The 17,911-nt window shown below is 42.0% G+C and overlaps 1 protein-coding gene and 1 long non-coding RNA gene across 9 annotated transcripts in view; one reads left to right on the top strand and one right to left on the bottom strand.

The window, feature by feature from the left end:
- The window catches only part of LOC121280870 (serine/threonine-protein kinase Nek6-like), a 360,301-nt gene that overhangs the window by 309,863 nt on the left and 32,527 nt on the right, over positions 1-17,911 (top strand). The window lies entirely within an intron of this gene.
- On the bottom strand, positions 7,967-16,376 carry LOC121280871. Its single transcript, XR_005943737.1, has 4 exons — positions 16,302-16,376; positions 14,164-14,211; positions 9,678-9,824; positions 7,967-8,111 (listed from the first exon to the last, which is right to left on the bottom strand). It is a non-coding gene; the product is annotated as an uncharacterized LOC121280871 (long non-coding RNA).

The raw sequence follows: 17,911 nt of genomic DNA, 5'->3' as shown, positions 1-17,911 counted from the left end.
TATTGCAGCATTGTACACTGAAACTGGACAATATGTTCCTTTAACACTCCCAACTTTTAAATCTATTACAATTTCTAGTTATGTTTTCTAGCATGAAGTAATTGCACCTCAAAAAGCACATCAAAACCAAATGTACAGGTAACATTGAATGATATCCAATCACAATAATTAGGAACTGTTGACACCTTTGTGTAGTGTGTGTTCCTTCTCATGTTTCATTTGGCTCAATGCTCCATATCACATCGCCAACTTTAAGCCAACAGGTAGTGTACAGTACCTAGCGCCTAATCATTTTGCTGTGTAATTCATACATGTGAATAATGTGAGTCCACCCTCTTTGATTTCTTCTTTCTCCATTGGTTATGGAATTTGCCTCCATGCCGGTTGTCTCCAGATGCTTCCAAATGAGATCAGGAGCTCACCCCGTGAGGAACCTACAGTTTGAGCACTAACCAGACAATGTAGCAGCCACTACACTGTGGTCCAGCCTGTCAACAGTTACAAACAACCGTATCTTACATTTGATGTTTGACATTTCATGCACATTAAATTCCATGGTGGATTATTTCTATCGTAGCAACAGTGGCATTAGGAACCAGTGTTCCTTTATGAACCGGACACAAGCAACAAAGATAAATTAGTTCCAGCAATTTATTTTGTAGTCAATTATTCAAAACATCCCACATAGGACTTCACATCTTTGAATTAATAATCAGATCTGGATAAGTTTAATCTTTGTCAGAGCTTATAAATTCACTTATTTTTCATGATCAATACTTCACAAGCCCAAGTTTGCTTAAAAATTGGTTTTGAGTTTTATTAATATATTATAATCTAACAAATCTGATATTTGATCAGGCATAGAATTAACCTCAATCACATCCCATTCTAGACATGCTGGTGTGAGTTACCGTGCAACAGAATACCTCAACTGATGGTTTATGATTGTTTTCTCCTGCTGTTCTGGTTTCACAGAAAGCTAAAGAAATAGTAAACAGAATTTAAATCCTGTAAACCACCTTAATAATCGTGCTTTACGTGAACCATGATGATCACTTGTAAGGCTGCCAGATCCAGCCTTATAATGCGTATTTAAGCATGGAGTATGTTACCTGCACAGAGGTGTGCTTCCATAAAAGATAGCACACCTGAATACTGTAAAAATAAAACTTCATGTGCACATGCAGTTCATGTGTTACATTTTGAAACATTTTGGGTAAACCTCATCCTGTTTTGGTGACATAGTTATGCTGGAGGTGATCTAATTCGTGAGGGTTTTTACTGAACTTGTGTCTTACTGAGCTGTTTTAAAAGACCTTTCAAGGGTTAGTAAGCTGCTGGTCAGACTAAACATTGCAAATCTATGGTATAGTCAGCTTCCAATGTAAATTATTTACATTTCTATCTGACGTTTTGCTCTTTTTAAACCGTGAATCATTTTCAATAAACTTATTAGGTGCATCCAAACTAAATTGAAAGTGCTGTGTACACAACTCATTCAGCAGTCATGGACCACATCAATGGGGTTAGACCAGTCATGGACCATATCAATGGGGTTAGACCAGTCATGGACCATATCAATGGGGTTAGACCAGTCATGGACCACATCAATGGGGTTAGACCAATCATGGACCATATCAATGGGGTTAGACCAGTCTTGGACCATATCAATGGGGTTAGACCAATCATGGACCACACCAGTGGGGTTTGGACCAGTCATGGAGCATATCAGTGGGGTTTGGACCAGTCAGGGACCACATCAATGGCGTTTGGACCAGTCAGAGACCACATCAATGGGGTCTGGACCAGTCATGGACCACATCAATGGGGTTTGGACCAGTCAGAGACCACATCAATGGGGTCTGGACCAGTCATGGACCACATTAATGGGGTTTGGACCAGTCAGGGAACATATCAATGGGGTTTGGACCAGTCATGGACCATATCAATGGGGTTTGGACCAGTCAGGGACCACATCAATGTGGTTTGGACCAGTCAGGGACCACATCAATGTGGTTTGGACCAGTCAGGGACTACATCAATGGGGTTAGACCAATCATGGACCACATCAATGGGGTTTGGACCAGTCATGGACCATATCAATGGGGTTTGGACCAGTCAGGGACCACATCAATGTGGTTTGTCCCAGTCAGGGACCGCATCAATGTGGTTTGGACCAGTCAGGGACCACATCAATGGGGTTAGACCAATCATGGACCACATCAATGGGGTTTGGACCAGTCAGGGACCACATCAATGGGGTTAGACCAATCATGGACCACATCAGTGTGGTTTGGACCAGTCAGGGACCACATCAATGGGGTTAGACCAATCATGGACCACATTAATGGGGCTTAGACCAGTCATGGACCACATCAATGAGGTTTGAACCAGCCATGGACCATATCAGTGGGGTTTGAACCAGTCAGGGACCACATCAATGGGGTTTGGACCAGTCATGGACCACATCAATGGGGTTAGACCAATCATGGACCACACCAATGGGGTTAGACCAGTCATGGACCACATCAATGGGGTTAGACCAGTCATGGACCACATCAATGGGGTTTGGACCAGTCATGGACCATATCAGTGGGGTTTGGACCGGTCATGGACCATATCAGTGGGGTTTGGACCAGTCAGGGACCACATCAATGGTGTTTGGACCAGTCATGGACCACATCAATGGGGTTTGGACCAGTCATGGACCATATCAATGGGGTTAGACCAATCATGGACCACACCAATGGGGTTAGACCAGTCCTGGACCACATCAATGGGGTTAGACCAGTCTTGGACCACAGCAATGGGGTTTGGACCAGTCATGGACCATATCAGTGGGGTTTGGACCGGTCATGGGCCATATCAGTGGGGTTTGGACCAGTCAGGGACCACATCAATGGTGTTTGGACCAGTCATGGACCACATCAATGGGGTTTGGACCAGTCATGGACCACATCAATGGGGTTTGGACCAGTCATGGACCACATCATTGGGGTTTGGACCGTCATAGACCCCATCAATGGGGCTTAGACCAGTCATGGACCACATCAATGAGGTTTGAACCAGCCATGGACCATATCAGTTAGGGTTGAACCAGTCAGGAACCACATCAACAGGGCTTGCAATTTGCAATAAATCTATAGGCACAAGTTAAGTTTCTGCACAATGACATTGTCATTTTGGCTTCTAAATAGCAATAAAATTTTAGACATTTGGACTTCATCACTGCTGAGTAAATAGGTAATTATCATTGGTTTAATGCCTTAAAGATTATAGTAGCGATGTTTCTCCAAAGGTTTACAATATTTAAACCTTTGGGAAGCCGAACATGGTCGACAAGGTCCTAGGTTCATATGTGTAGAAATTCACCATGAGGGCAAAGCAAGTGATATCAGGTTTGTCTCCTGTTCAACACGATACCCATTATTCAGATCTCAATCAGTCCATAAAACTGAATATGGGAAGGGGAGTATAACACATGGCCAATCTGATCCAATATTTTTTCCTTCTTTTTGTATTACCGCCCAAGTCATATTTCCACCCATAGATTCTGGCTTTCAGCCGGGTCTCCCCACCCTGCATAGTTTAGGTTCTGACTGCTGGAGGTCTCTCCAGCATGTAGGATACTTCCTCACAATGTGGTAGACAGCAGGTCACCCAGTCCCCTACTCAGCTGTTGGGTCAGGAGTGCTTTTTGTAGGGAATTTGACAGAGAGCTGCTACCTTCACCTTTCCCGAGAGGCACAGGGAGATCTTTAAGGGTACAAAATAAAACATAACGGCAGCAAATCAAAGGACAAATTGTGATCCTCTAATTTGTGGAGACACCCTCTCTCGGTACTTTGAGCGTATTCGCTGAACGAACCTTCAAGAACTGGCCCTCTGGCTTAGTTCCTTTGCTCAAGCAATGCTCGGTAATAAAGTCTATGAGCTAAGACGAATTGTGGCAGAGGGGGAAGCAGATAGGTGATCATAGAAGGGGACTTAAAGTCTGCTGAAACTTGGGTGCTGCCTCTCAGTGAACAGAAAGGATTCACATTATTATTTGTATCTTTACCAGCTCAAAATAAACTGCTGTCTCCACACCACTATGTTTTATTATGTGATGTTCCAATGAAGTTGTTGTTGCTATGTCAAACAAACAGGATGCCAAAATATGATAATTTTTGCTGATATTAATTTCTAAATGTGTTTGATTAAGTAATTCCTCAAAGAGTATCACTATAAAGTGCCTCAGCTGTGTTTGGATACAAATTGCGCACGGCATGTCTACTGGTGCTGTAGCCTTAGATCGTGCCCGTCTGTTGTTCCTATAGTGATCAAACATAACGGCATTTAAACTACTGAAAAATAGCACCTTCTGAAGCGCATTTTATTGACTGAGCTGAAACACATTCAAAATTACATAAACATTGACCCTTTCCTTCTCCACACCACAGGAGCGAGGGTATGTTACCAGCGATTATTCTGTGACATACAACAGTCAATCTAGCCAAGATTTCCCTTCAGTCAGTCACCATAAGGTCACCCAATCATCAGATGTGTTTCTGAAGCAGCTGATGTCCCTGTGGATCCCTTAGGATTAAAAAAATATAAAGCTGTCGATGTTACAGGATTTAGCTCATTTGGTCTTTCGCTCAATAATTACTTAATCCTTTTACTGAAAGAATTAGCTGGGTTTTGTACATGTAATTTTGTTTCGTAAGATTATCTTTAAAAAGATAATAATCTATTTTTGCAGATGTGTGAGGGGATGCATTTGTAAACTTTTTGAATGTTTTGACTACTAAAACACTGAGATAGTAGTCAAAACATGCAGAGAAAAACCAAATGATAGCATTCTCTCTCATTCACCCCTTGCCATAACAGGCGGCTTGTATAGAGTAATTCTAGTTCATAATCAGAAGCATGAATATTTACACATTCTTTGGTCCACATGGTATTAATATTATTGTTGATGCATCAATAATTCTAACAAATACAGAAAGCTAAGGTCTCCAGTGATACATTGTGGTTCCTCAGTTGCGAATACATTGAATAATTGTTCTCCATAATTGATTCTCCCTTCTCCCCTCCCCCCACACTTGAACCTTCACTTTCTCAATATTTTGCCTTATTTGAGACAACCCACCATTACTTTAGCACGCAAATGCTGTCATATTGCTGTCATCATTCTTTTTGACACCATACTCTGAGTGTGAAATCAACACTGCCATTCTAAATGGCCATGAGGCACTTGGCAAGTATCAACAACCGTTGCTCCTGGTAGTCAAGAGTAACACTGAGATTTATTATCACCTAATACAGGGAGACATTTACTCACGTTACAATTCACAAGTTAATTCCTGCCATGACTTTTAATGTGATAGCCCATGCACTTTTGAGGAAGAAACTATGGCTGGGATTTTCCAGCTCCAGCCACTGCTGGGATCTCCCAGTCCTGCCAAAACTCATGGGCCTTTGGCTGGCCAGCCACCTCCCCCATGGCGTGGCCCACCATGGAGGGGCCGGAAAATCCCAGCCTATGATTTATGTTGGATGGTGGTCCCTTTAAGAACTAGGAGCTGACTTCTGGTAAATAAATAGCTGGTTTCCAGTAAATGATCATGTGACCAGTTTGGCTGGGAGTTGAACAATAACAAAAAGGTTAACAGTTATAGGGATGAGTACGTTCCTAGTGGTGGTTCCCTGTTCAAGCAGTTTAGTTTTATTTAAAACAAACTGGAGTATAAGAACTATCTCATTCAGTAGAATTCAGCTGAAATTCTGGCTGTTGGTTAAAAGAGTTAAAACTCTTGTTAACCGAAGGGGTCCACTAAAAGTGAGTTGAATTTCAGGTGTAGCCAAGCTGAGGAGAGAGAGTGATAGTGAGTTTGAGATAAAAATTCCATAGTTAAAGAATATTAGAATCAGGAGAATTCTGACCTGACATGGTTATGCTTAAGATGCCAATGCCACCAATGTTGAATGGGGAGTTTGCTACTTCAGGATCATTGGAGGAGAACTGAAGGTACAATCTTGCTGGAAGTAAATGGAAGGCCCAAGAAATCTCAGGTCGTATACAAATTGTTGAGACCGTACCCAGACCAAGCGATTAATTTTCCAAATTTTGATAAGTATCCGGCTTGAGGGTTTTGGGAAGTCACTTTAATGGGTGTAGAAGGAAAGTCCAGTTAAGACTTTTGATATAGAGTATAAATAATTGTGTTCATTGTGTTTTTATCTTTAATGAAACTGACTATTTAAGATAGATTGAAGTTATTATAGTTTTTTGATTTTGTGTCATAAAATTATTTTGCTTAAACCTTGTGGCTTCATTCTTTTAGTAAATACCTGGATTTTCAGATTATAAAAAAAAGCTAAAAACATTACTGATCTCTACCGAGATCATAACATTAAGAAAAAAAGCAGAAACCTGTACCAGCTTTCAGTGGTGATAGCTCCTAAAGTGTAAAAATATTTCTGAGATGAATTGTTGAATGAACAATACTAATCCCTCATTGCGTACCACATAGGGTTTGAGGGCCTGCGCACTACTTAGGGTTTGTGGGCCTGTGTTTACATAGGGTTTTGTGGGCCTGCGTTCTGCATAGGGTTTGTGGACCTGCGTACTTCATAGAGTTTGGGGGCCTGCGTACTACATAGAGTTTGAGGGCCTGGGTACCACATAGAGTTTGAGGGCCTGCGTACTACATAGGGTTTGTGGGCCTGCGTACTACATAGAGTTTGAGGGCCTGCGTACTACATAGAGTTTGTGAGCCTGCATGCTATCTTGGAAGGTATTTTTGAACATTTAGTGAAAAACATAATATTGAAATGTACCGTTTCTGATAGAAAGATTTAGTTAGAGGTATTACTCAAATATCAACTAACCACAATCCACTTGCAGTAATGAACATTAAATGCTTCTTGAATAGCTAATGAGCGATTTAACAATAAAGTTTCCAAAATTTCCTTTATCTGGCTGTGGTGTGTACAACTACCACAGGAAATAGTCATGAAAGCTATCAATGCCAAATGCCGCACATCCTCAGAGATTGACCTTAGTGCCTCCTTATACATATTCCATTCCTCAAACATCCTTCTCTTCAGACAAGTACATGAGCTTTGGGTTCTGTGACCCCCAAAGGCCTTGGCAGCCTTTCTCTCAGCCTCTGCTGAGAAGCTGACACATCCTCATCCTTTCCAATCTTCTGATTCCCTCGTGTGCTGTGAATTACATGGCACCACATCCTCCCCATCCCCACTTGGAAACAGTACCTGAGCTTGTACCCATGAGCGAGGAAGCAAGTGAGGCAGGTGGTGAGTTGGTGGGTGTGGGAGAATTGGAGCAGCTGGAAATTGAGGGCGATCTGGTTGACATCCTGCTCGTGCTCATCAACGCAAGTCCTGAGGGAGAAACAGCCCAGCTGCTCCTCCTCTCTCGTAACTTATCATCTTTATCCTCCTAGTCCTGTGGGGGTTTTTAGGAGAAGGGGACAAAAGGTAAGACTGGGTGAGCATTACCCAAGTTGGGATTAGAGAACCAAAGTGAAAAGATGGAAGATTCTGTATGGTGCTAAACAAAGATGTCTAAAGTGTATGGCCAGTGGAGGATAGCAGTGTAAGCGTTCAGTTACTAACATGGCGCTGTAAGATGCCAGTGAGCTCACCATCTCCCACTGTGTGAGTATATAAGGGCAATACTTGAGTATGTGCCAAGAGGTGTGGGAAAACTGAGGTGATCTGAGGCTACTAAATTTAAGGATGGGGTTTTTGGTCTGTGCATGCAAGTATTTAGTATTAGGAGGAATTGTGCAGTTATAATGCAGTACACAGAGCCAGAGTGCACAGTGAATGGTTAGGCATAGAAGTGTTTATTTAAGATGGCGATGAAATGGACAAGGAAGAAAAGGAGAGAATACCTTGTATATCATTGTCTCAGACTTCGTGAGGTCAATGAACTCTTTGCAGAGCTGTCCTGCAGTCCTAGGGCTGAGGGAGATGGCAGTCACTCCAGCTGGCACAGGTTGCATTCCTGGCAAGTTCAGTGGCTGCCACACCCAGGTGTCAGTGCCTGCTGCCTGCAATCAACTCGGAGATCTGCATTGGTGAACCTGTGTGATCATCTCATGGAATAAAAGGAACAGTCGCAGCATGAATACAAAATTGGCTGAGTGACAGGAAACAAAGAGTCGTGATGAACGGTTGCTTGTTGGACTGGAGGAAGATTAATAATGGAGTTCCCTAAGGATCGGTGCTAGGATCCCCGCTCTTTCTGATATATATTAACGACCTAGACCTTGATGTACAGTGCACAATTTCAAACCTTGCAGATGATACAAAACATGGATGTATTTTGGACCATGAGAAGATAGTATAGAACTTCAAAAGAACATAGACATGGTTGGTAGAATGGGTGGAAACTGGCAGATGAAATTTAATGCAGAGGAGTGTGAAGTGATTCATTTTGGTAGGAAGGACATGGAGAGACAATACAAAATAAAGAGTAAAGTTCTAAAAGGGGCTGCAGGACCAGAGGGACCAAGTTGGATATGTGCAGAAATCATTGAAGGTGGCAGCACAAGGTTGAAAGAGTGGTTAACAAAGCATATACCATTCTGGGCTTTATCAATAGGGGCATAGAGCACAAAAGCAAGGAGGTTATATGAAACTTATAAAAAAACACTGGTTTGGCCCCAACTGGAGTTTTGCATCTGGATGTGATAGAGGTGTACAAAATCAAGAGGGTTCTGGACAGAGTGGATAGGGATAAACTGTGCCCATTGATGGAAGGATCGAGAATCAGAGGACATGGATTTAAGGTAATTAGCAAAAGGAGCAATGGCGACAGGAGGAAAAACTTTTTCATGCAGAGAGTGGTTAGGATCCGGAATGCAGTGCCCAGGATTGTAGTTCAGGTAGGGTCAACTGAGGCTTTCAAAAGGGAATTGGATCAGTATCTGAATAGGAAAAATGTGCAGGGCTATGGGAAAAAGGCAGGGGAGTGGCACTAGGTGAATTGCTTCTTCAGAGGGCCAGCACAGACACATGGGCTGAATGGCCACCTCCTGTGCTTCTCTGATTCTATGTAGCCTGTCCCTGCCACTCTCTGGGCCTAGATGGTGTCCTAGTGTTCATCATTCTGTAAGAGTAAAATCAAAATATTGCTGAGACACAGGCAGTAAATTTATTTGAGGGGGAACAGAAAGAATCAAAAACTGTTCCTATTACACCTGGAATGAAGAGTGTAGAGTGAACAATCTTTTTAAAAGCTGCACAGAAGATTCCATGTGACTATTGCCAAAGACTGCACCGGCGAGAATCTGAACAAGCAAACCCAGGAAATTCCCTCCCACGCAGCCGGAGCACAATTTTATTTTGAAAGTGCATCAGGGACTTAAACTCGAAGGCCGGAATTTTCCAGCCCCTCTCGCCGGTGGGATCTCGCGGTCCCGCCAATGGCTTACCGGCCCCGCTGTGGGGGGACCCACCACAGGGTGGGGAGTGGGGCTGGAAAATCCCAGCCGAGGAGTGAAGATGTTCGAGGCCATGTTCTTTAGAGAAGGCAGTATCTACCCACTTCAGGAAGGTGAGAATGTAACTTAAAATAAGTATGGAAATGGCCCGGTCACCAAACTTCAAGGAACTGCACACCAATCTGTAACAGATATTGTCGCATCCACGATACCCACCTTTCAAACATTCAACGCACAAAGACGACCAGTGCAAGTGAAAAGCTAGATTAGCGTTGCTTTATTTTTGTCTTTGCATCCGGATCCTATTTGACAGCCTAAATCCATCTGCATTTCAGAGAACCATGTGCTCCAAATACTGGAAACCTGAAACAGAAACAAAAAATTGTTGCACATACTCAGCAGGTCAGGCAGCACCTGTGGGGAGAGAAACAGAGTTAACTGGGGAGGACTTTGCCTTGGGTCCCAGGCTCAGATGGGGGGGTGGGGGGTGGTGGGGAAACAATCACATGACAGTGATTTTCCGTGAACTGGCCTATTAGTGACCAGTGGGTGGCAGATGGGGTCTTGAAACTGGGGGGACCAAGCAGTTGGAAGTCTTCCAGCACAGCAGGAGATGAACTCTGCAGTCTAGGTAAGAGAGAGGGTGCATCCACACCCCTTCACAACTTAAAACATATTTCTTTTAAATGGGCTCAACAGCCGGGACGCCCTTGTGGAGGTTGAAACCTCTCCATGGAGCAGTCTGCAGCCAGGGCTGAGGCCAGGCAGGTGGGAAGAGCCTCAACTCCTGCCTGGAGCACTGACTCCTTAGTCTGCCATCAGGAGGCTACCTCCAGTGAGACAGCCCAGGGCCTGATGCCTTGGGATCTTGTGCTCCTGCCTGTCTCTGTATTCACTCCCATATGGGGGTGAAAAAATATTTCATTGCGCCGCTAGCTCATCAGAACTGGTGAAAGATTGTCAGGCTGAAACATTAACTCTGATTTTTTTCTCTCTCTCACAGACACTGCCAGACCTGCTGAGCATTTCCAGCATTTTCTGTTCTTATTACGTTTTAGAGTAATTGAGTTGCAGTTAATCTTGTATAAAATTAGTTTTGATTATTAAAACGTAGATATGAGAAAATAAACTATCTCCTTAGACCTGAGCAGAACTAATTAGTAATACTTACAGATACACAGTGTAAGACTAGCTGTCAAAAATAAATGAAGAATTATATGATCATTTTTATGGGTTCTTGTTGTGTAAAGCATCACTTCCAGTTTATTTGCATACTGAGAAGGATAGCAAGATTCAGGATATGGTGTTATGTAGGTAATATTCAGCCTGACCTTGACTGTTTAGATATAGAGCCTACCTGGACATTTGAAATATGATCCTAATTTAAAAAGAGTGAGTCGCTATTTTAATTTACTGGCTTTAACAATTCCATTGTCAGGCAGCTGGTTGTATAAAAACCAAGTTAAACAACTTATATTCAGTAATTACCCAAAGGTCCAATTTTCATAGTAACTGCATGGTAAACAGAAGCAGAGGCATAAATCTAACTAGTTTTCAAACACTGCACACTGAACAGATATAAAGCAACATTAAAAAAGGATTAGACACTTCCCATAAACATGGACAGAAATCATAGAATTGTAGAAATTTGTACATAGATGGAATCAGTTCAGCCCATTGTGCCTATGCCATTGCTGACTACATCATTGGAGCCATTAACTCCAGTTTCATTTCTCTTCTATTTTCCCCATGCCTTTATTAAATTTTTTCTTCAAATGTTTATCTAATTCCACTTTAAATGTCATGATTGATTCAACTATCTTCATCACATTTAGAAATAAAATGGAAAATCTTGAAGCCCTTTTTATTGCTTTGTGTTAGTGAACCTCCTTTCGTTTATTTGCACTCCTGGATCTCTCTGTTCCTTCACTTCTTTGAGAAGTAATCAATCAAGGTTTATTTGCGTTTGTTATTCTTATTTTCAGAATGTATACTTTATACTTAGTTACTGCATTGTATTCCAGTAAGCTTTTGTGTGAAAAAAGTCTATTCTCTTCCTCTATATGTTTCTAACATTAATCCGAAGTCCATGTTCCACTGTTGCTGATTTACTAGTCAGAGGAAATAATCTTTTATTATTTGTCATCTCAAACCATTTAATTTTTTTATCACTTTGATTAGATCATCTCTACTCGAGCAAATGCAGTCCTAGCTTTTTTTTAAAAAATCTTGAATCATAATTAAATCCCTCTCATGTCTGGCGTCATCTTAGGAGATCTACATTATACACTCCAATATCTTTGAGATGCCCAAAACTGCACATAACTGTGGTTTTACTAATGTTATGCACAGAATCATTACCTTTATTTCTATCTTCATCACATTTAGAAATAAAATGGAAAATCTTGAAGCCCTTCTTATTGCTTTCTGTTAGTGAACTTCTTTTTGTTTATTAGCACTCCTGGATCTCTCTGTTCCTTCACTTCTTTGAGAAGTAATCATTCAAGGTTTATTTGCATTTGTTATTCTTATTTTCAGAATGTATACTTTATACTTAGTTACTTTGAACTCCTTAACTCCGTATACCACCAACCTGCAGCTCCCCCACCCTCTCCATGAACTTCCAAAAATTCATAACATCACAACGAGGATTAAAATTCAATTTCCAGTGAAATTAAAAAATGTGTTCTATTAGCCTGAAGATCTTACTCCCCCAACTTCATTCCACGTGCTATTTGTATAGATTTACTAAGTTATGCTATGTTAACGTTAATGCCTCCATGTTTTAATTTTTCACCAATACGACACTGGGACAAGTCACGCAAACAAATTTGACCCTATTTTGTTTATGTATCTGGAGTTGAGTTCAAATTGATATTCATATGCAGTAGAAGTCTTTTTTTGAAAACGAAAGCAAGATTTGACACCCTACCCTTACCGTGAAGGTGTAAGAAAAACATTTGAAGAGCATTTCAATCAAAAATTATTTAATTGGTATATCAATATGTGTTGGGACCAAGATTTATGTTTATGTGTATTTTGATAAAGGTGCTCTGATGTATCACCACCAACAAACGTACAGACTGACAGGTATGTTACTTGCATAGTTTATCCTCATTCATTGTAAAAGTCATTATAAGGGCCCCATGCATTAGTCATTTGTGGATTATTAAACCACAAAATGTGGTTAAAACATTAATTGATGCAAATTTATGTGCAAGTCTCAGACAGCTATTAAAATACATATTTTGTTCCCTAATGCCTGGAAGTCTAGTTTCCACTTAAGATGGCACTTTTGAAATTAACTTTGCAAAAATGCTCTAATACCCATTTTATTATTTTAACAACAATTCTATTATCAATTCATGATACAAGGAACTAAAAAAGGACAACACTAATACAAAAGCAAATTACTGCAGATGCTGGAAATCTGAAATAAAAACAGAAAATGCTGGAAATATTCAGCAGGTCAGGCAGCATCTGTGGAGAGAGAAACACGATGGAAAACCTCTCCATCGTGGCGAAGACAGTGGAATTGCCCAAAAATCATAAGTCCTGCCCCCGAACACAACCCTTCCCATTTTGGCAGGGGTGTGAATGGACGTGTTTCATGTTTGCGTCTTTTATGGAGGCAGCTGGCCATTGAAATCATCAGCTGGTCTGATTTCGGTAGCCTAAGAATGTAGTTCCTGACAAGGCAATGATGTTTCCTCCAAGGCACAGGGAGTTCACCACTGACAACCTTCCTTTCAAATGGCGCTTTCAGAAGGCCCACTTTTTATCTGTGCCCTAGTAGCCCAACCCCTGCCAAGCCTGCCTCCAACTATTCACTACTTTCTGGGTCATTGCCTTGTCAGGTGAGTGCTCAAGCTGTAAATGTTGTCCAACTGTTAGCTGACCCTGGAACAGATGGCGCATCATGACCTTTCCCTACGGGAGAATTGTCGTTGTTGCTGCTGAATCAAAGTGTTCTCCACTGAACCACTGAAAGCCTGGAGTGGATTCTCAAGATACAGCCATGGAGATGGCGCTGTCTTACCACCACTATCTGGTACAGATATCATATAGTTAGCTGCCAAGACTCAGTGGGTGGATGAATGATGAACAGTGCCCTCTTGCCAACCATCTATCAGGATGCACACACACTGTTGACCTTTGACAAGGTCCTCACATCTGCATACTGGCATGGCATAACAGGGTGACTAAGAGGAAAGAAACCAGTAGGACTGTCAGTGGTTGTGGGGTGCAGCTTGCTACCTTGGAGTCACAGCCACAACATACATGGCCCTTCCCTACTCCCAATCTAGCCCAACCCCCGGACCCAAAGTCAGAAGTTCGGGCGGAGATTTTTAGAGGTGGGTTTCGTGGAACCAGGAATTCTCCCATCTCTGCGCACCTCTCCGGGGAGCAAGAATCTGGGCAAAGCTAATGTCTTAGGTTGATGGCCATTGACCTGAAACAGAAACCCTGTTTCTCTCCAGAGATGCTGCCTGACCTGCTAAGTATTTCCAGCATTTTCTGTTTTTATATTATATATAAAAAGGACAATGTTTGAAAAGGGATTCTATAACCTCACTAACACCTGGGTGAGCAGTTATTAATACCTAACTTTCAATGATCCTCCAGTGATATACAATTTTGCATGTCTTCTCTTGGCTGCTTTTTAAACAAAGGCTGTGGCAATTAACAAGCGTCTGTTTACCTACAGTTTTGTGAGGGTTCATTAATCCATTTTTGGAGGATTAGGAATCTGCAGATTAAATAAGAGGAATGGTGTTTCATTACTTACCCCCAAACCATCACTCCTTTTATCAAACATCTTTTTAAACAGGTTTATTGAGCCCTCCCTCATGAGTTGCTAGCCCCCCCACCACCCCCCACATCAGCTAATTCATTTTATATTTCCTTCAGCTATATCTTGCATTTCATGCTTCTTTGTTTAAAGTGTGGATCTCAATTTGCCTTGTAGTCAAACGTCTCACTCTCAGCGCCCACCTCTGCTGAGGGTCAAGGGCTTGACCAGCAGCAGGAGCAACACAATCAGCAGCACCAGACGGCTTCTCCTCCGACCCGTGCTCCTCCACAGAGCAGATGGGATGGACACCAGTCATCCAGCTGAAAAGACATGAGACCTCCAACATAGGGTCTACAGGCAGAGGGTCACTTCTCTCGAGAGCTCTGAGCACCAATGGCTCAGGAGGTCCAGGACCTCATGGCAGGTCACTGTTGACATCCTCCTTTGTGATGACCCTGGTGACCATGCATGGTCAATAGCTGACAAGATTCCTGTCACTGAAGGCCCCATCCACCTTCCTCCCTCCACTCTGCGTCCCTGGCTCTCACCAAGTTGTGTGCTCTCTTCTGCAAGGAATGAAAGAGGGGTGGTGCTGTGGCCATCCTGACCACCATGCTTAATCGGACAAGCAGCCCAGAGGTGGGCTTTTAATTCATTTACCCTGACAAAGAGCAAGCAAGAAGGTTCACTACTCCAGAGATTGGGTTCGTGTCCCAAAAATGGTACAGCCATTTCCCCAGGGATTAAGGTGGTAAGATTCCTCCCAATGTGTCCCTTAACTCTAGACTATTGTTTCCTACAAGGTGCCAAACAAAACCCAGGAAGCCATAAAATCATTAAATTAATTCTCTGCAACAGACAAATGTAATTGCTGATACTCCTTATAAAAGATGTTAGTCTAGTGAATTTGAATTTAATGGGAATGCTCTAGTCAGAGCCAAACGTTCCCTTTATGCAACTGTTCCAATAAACTAAACAGAATGAAAACAATAGCAATCATCTCATGCAGAAACTAAGAGTACATTTTATGAGGCTCTATTCCCAATATGAAGCCAGCAACACCAATTTTCATTTATATAGTACCTATAACATAGAAAAATGCCCCTTTGTGCTTCACCAAAGAATAATTAGACAAAAATTGGCACCAACCAGAGGAAGAGATATTGAAAGAGATTACTAAAATTTAGTCAAAGAGTTGAGTTTTAAGAAGTCTAAAATTATGATAAATTGGATGGTTCGAGATAATGGAACTCCAACCTTATCCATATGTACACTTAGGAATTGCCAAGCTTTGGATCTTTCTGCTCTGTAACAATTCTGTGATTCTTCCAGCCATCCAAGTGTGCTGGGCTTACATGGTCCCTATGGGGACTCCATCTTAGCCAAATATAAACTTAATTGGATTTCTCAATAGTTTGTTTCGATCTAAAAACCTGTAAGTGTGGTGATGGTTTCTGTTTGTGTCAGCCATTCAGGTGATCAAAGAAACCTTGGTGGTGTCCTGTGAGACAATGAAACCATGAGAAGAGCACAGGTACACCACACAGTATCAAGGGGAGGCAAGAGGGACAGCTGGGAGTACAGTTCTGTTCCTGGGAGGTGATGACCACTTTGTCACTATAACCTCGATCATTATTAGCAGCTTCTGCAGATACAAATCATTCCCAAAACCCAGCATCTTCAGTCTGAACCAATTGTGTAGCAGCAGCTTTTCAGTGGGACGATAAAATAAATCAATCTGAGCCTGATAAAAAAAAAACCTCTTCCTTAAAAGAAATGCAACCTCTTACACAGATTGGCACGATGTGTAGCATGCACATGGACCAATAATCAGTGTTAATATAAGCCATTTCTTGTCACAGGCATTGAAATTCTCATAGACCAGCTTTGTGACTCACGTATTACTTACAAGTATTACCGTGCTAAATGAATTTATTTCTTGAATGTATTCTGTGTCATGTCACAGCAGTCACCATGAAGATGTCCTCAGTGAAATACAATTACACACGCCACAGATGTATCTCCTGCACATTGTCACTCCTTACCATGTTATTTTGTCCAGGCAATATAAGGCATAAATGAGTTCCAAGGAACATGTATTTCGTTTTCCCCTTTGCCCTAGTGCAGACAGAGAGTATAAAACCTGTCAAAATCAGATCGTCCTAATATGAAGAGGCTGCTTATGAACAATACATCACAAGCAAATAATTTTGATAAACGACAGTTCAAATGTTGTCATGTAATGTTTAAACAGAAAATGCATTATAGTTGCATTTCAAATTCTATTATTTTGATTCGAGCAGTACAGCATCTATATCAAGTCATTTTCACATTTATTCAAGCCTTCTACAGTTTTATTAAAAAGAATATTGTCTTCCTGAAAAATTCTTATTGAATTCTTTTCCACTCATTTACAAACATCGAGCCAAGTGACACAAATCACACTTAATCACATTAGCCTTGGATTTGTAGGGGTCATGATCCAGGCAATTACACTGGAATTGTGCCCATCAGAGCCCCGAAGTGCTGACCCTGCCAGAGTATGGTGGCTGAGTAGAAGGACATCTTGTCTGCCTGAAGTTGCTGGGTACTTGCAGCAAAATGGACACGCCTGAGGCACCCATGCTGCCCGTATGTCTCCACTGGAAAAATGATTCATTGGTCTACTTCACCGTTAAAATTGTTTCTTTCTTTTTAAAAAAAAACTGGAGGCCAGTGTACCTTGAAGCCTCACCGGCTGCACCGGCCCCCAGCCTCACACTGGGATGGAGCGAGGTCCGAGAAGCCCCAAGCTCCCAATATAGACAAGTGCCCGTCTTGACCCCGTCCTTTCTGCACCCGTGACCTGGTAAAGGACAAGTAAAGGTTTCCCCCTCCCCCCGGCTGAACTGGCTGACAGGGACTCCCGGTTGAGGAAGTGAAGAGTGTGTCAGAAAGTCAGGCAAATGTGGTCCCCTCATCGCGTCACTTACACAATATGTCATTGTGGTGATAATAATGTATAGCTCTTGTAACTTTTCTCCCTCTCAATGATAAAAAAAAAATTACCAAACATTTTACATTATATGTTGCCCCCAAAAGGGAAATGTTACTCTGCTGGTGGAAGTACTTTTAATAACGAAACATTTCTGTAACACAATTATCTTGAAAAGAGAAAAATGAAAGACTTGCACTGATGCAGTGTCTTTCATGGCCTATGAAGTAGCTTTGAAATGCAGTCCTTGTTGGTAAGGCAGAAAAGGAACCAGGTATAGTCCACACTCAGGCTAGTGTTGGATCTGTGCCTAAATCATGGTGATCTGGGGTTACTGGCATACATGTTAACCCTTATGTTGAGCTAATGTCCAATCCTCTGTGGGAACAGCCTGGTATTGAGGCTGATCCACGCATGATATTTTATACTGAAGTAGTCACTCTGGCTCTTGGAGGACTGGGGTTAGAGGACTGGGGTTCACATGTGGCCTCTTTGGGAATCCAGTTGAGGCTTACACCCCCCACTTGCAGCCAGGTATTATCATTCCCATTTTGGATTTCAACCTCTCCAGATCCGAAAGTAGAAATTCTCCATCTAACAGTATCACTGTCTTGGTCAGCTGATTTTGAATTGAGGCCGTTAATGCACACATTACCGCAATAAAAAAAAACGTGTATTACA

Source organism: Carcharodon carcharias, chromosome 8, assembly GCF_017639515.1.
Source record: "Carcharodon carcharias isolate sCarCar2 chromosome 8, sCarCar2.pri, whole genome shotgun sequence".
Lineage (NCBI taxonomy): Eukaryota > Metazoa > Chordata > Chondrichthyes > Lamniformes > Lamnidae > Carcharodon > Carcharodon carcharias.
Note: the sequence above shows the minus strand (reverse complement) of the source record. Positions and strands in the feature narration are given on the sequence as shown.